The 2,279-nt window shown below is 48.5% G+C and overlaps 1 long non-coding RNA gene across 1 annotated transcript; it reads right to left on the bottom strand.

Moving 5' to 3' along the window:
• Positions 1 to 388: 388 nt before the first annotated feature.
• LOC148106698 (uncharacterized) lies at positions 389 to 1,997 on the bottom strand. Its single transcript, XR_015723614.1, has 3 exons — positions 1,752 to 1,997; positions 1,448 to 1,641; positions 389 to 1,256 (listed from the first exon to the last, which is right to left on the bottom strand). It is a non-coding gene; the product is annotated as an uncharacterized LOC148106698 (long non-coding RNA).
• Positions 1,998 to 2,279: the final 282 nt, after the last annotated feature.

Consider the following 2,279-nt stretch of genomic DNA (forward strand, 5'->3'; position numbering starts at 1 on the left):
GAACTTTTTTTTCTTCGGAAGCCGTTTCTGCCCCAAGTTTCCCATGCTGTGTTCGTTCGGGTTTATCTCCTGCTAGCAAACTGTGGTCTCTTACAGATCAGTGTATGGCATTTACTTCACCTTGGCACAGGCACTTGTGAGCATGTTTGCACGTTACGAAAGATTTTTCCGTTGGAAGCCGGTTTTTGTCAATCTCATAGGGAAGAAACAGAAACTCTTTGGCATAACCTGACTCACCCAGCATCAGGAAAGCAGTTCCAGAACTCAGCCCAGGGCCCCTGTCGCCTACCCAATTGTAGCCACCACCATGCCTCTATCGAAAGGAATTCCCAAAGACTCTCCTCTGACTCCACTACCAAAGAAACAGCAGATTGAATATGGCACTTCAAAATATCGAGATGATACATCTGGTATAGTTAGATACACAAGGTTTACCTTTATTTTTTTATTGTTTTTTATTACATAATGTTATAGTCTCCATACAGTATAGTAAATTTCGATGATACATTAGTTGCATATAACACCCAGTGCACCATGCAATATGTGCCCTCCTTACTACCCAACACCAGCATATATTTTAAACAGCAAAATGCTGCTCTGAATAATTTTGAATTTTCCCTCGACCCCCATTGTAACTCTTGGGATGAAAAGACTAATCAGTGATGAAACATCACCTTTGACAATTGGAAAGACATCATCCATATTTGTATGTGACGACAAAAGGCCATCTAACACTAAATGGTGGCCACTCACCCATATCTTAGGCCCAACTGTATAAACACTGTCAAACGTATATCTTAAAAATAGACAAAGAGTAAACCTCACCTTCCCTTTCTAATGAAAGAGTGTTTCTAGGAAACAGCTGTTCAAAATACATTCATAAGCAGTCAATGAACAGAGAAAATGGGATCCCCTGCAAAGTGCTCCAAGCTCAGAAACTAAGTACCTCCTTCACCAAATTCAGAACGCTGACAACTATTACTTAAGTTTTACTTCATGGCTCAACTAGAGAAAAGAGAAAAACCCAGGAGATGGTGGGTTCATGAGAGGTTTTACTTCCAGTCCTGATGTGGATATGACATTTCTCCAAATGGACCTGCCGCTTTCTCTGAATGCTGGATCCCGTGTCAAGCTGCCTCACTGACTCAGATGCAGACGTTCAGAACGTAGGGTGTCGCGGAGCCAGAGCAGAGAAGTGTTGTCAGATGGGGAGAAGCAGCTCCTCGGACCTAAAGCCTGCACACCTGCTGTGGTTTCTGGGAGAAGGGGAAACATAGACTTGTCTTTTAGTAGTAATTATCTCCCAGCCCATTGCCACCATTCCCAGGAAACAGCTAGCACAATGCTGAAGTTGGGTAAGGGCTCTGGGCCTTCCTAGCGCCCCACCTGTGCCTGAGGGAACAGGGAATACCCTGCTGAACTCGGGGAACTGCTCAAGGTCCATTACCTGCACTGTGTCGGGGGACAGGGGCACCGCACTGAAGTTGGGGACTGTGCGGTCCTTTCTCTCGCTCTTCTTGGGGGAACACGGGAAACCCTGGAATGTCTGCGAACCATCCCACAAAAGCTTTGCTGAGCGGGTGCCCTGGAGTTCCTGGGTCTGGAGTGTATGGCCAGTTGACGGAGACTAGGCAGAAGAGACTTTCAAGGGAAAAAGGAAAGAAAACTGAGTCTCAATGATGAACTCTCTCAACATGCCCTTCCAGAACCCTGCCTCTTACCCGGGGTGCCCCTACTCCCAGAAAGCCCACCTATGGCCACACAGCATGCATTCACCCAGCCAGGAACTCCACAGGTCCACTCTCTCAAAACTCCACTTCCTTGGCTCCTGGTCTGCGTCCTTGGGCTGCTCCGGATCTGCACACAGAGACGTAGCTCCACCCCCATGGGGTGATTGCTTGGGGAGTATGATGCTTCCAACTCCTTGAATGCCAGGCAACCGGCCCCATGACTCACAACTCTGGGAGTGCAGAGGTCCAGGAGGCACCTCCTTGGCTAAACGCCCTGAGCAGGCATGACGGGGATCATGGGCAGGGCTGCAATCACACACACACACACACACACACACACACACACACACACACACGGCCCCTTTCGCGGACCCCTCTAGCTGCAGACCACCCTCAGAGCCCTGCCCCTTCCCTTCTGCACCAACCCTTCCTGCAAGGGTGTGCCTGGTTCCTGGCAAGGTCAGCTGCTCTCAGACTGTTCCAGCCTTGGGCTTTAGGAAATGCAATGCTTTTATGCATATCCAAGGCAATTTTAAGCGCCAAAAGGAA

The sequence above is a fragment of the Ursus americanus genome, unplaced genomic scaffold, assembly GCF_024610735.1.
Source record: "Ursus americanus isolate L20-20 unplaced genomic scaffold, mUrsAme1.1.p SCAF_131, whole genome shotgun sequence".
In the NCBI taxonomy this organism is placed as follows: domain Eukaryota; kingdom Metazoa; phylum Chordata; class Mammalia; order Carnivora; family Ursidae; genus Ursus; species Ursus americanus.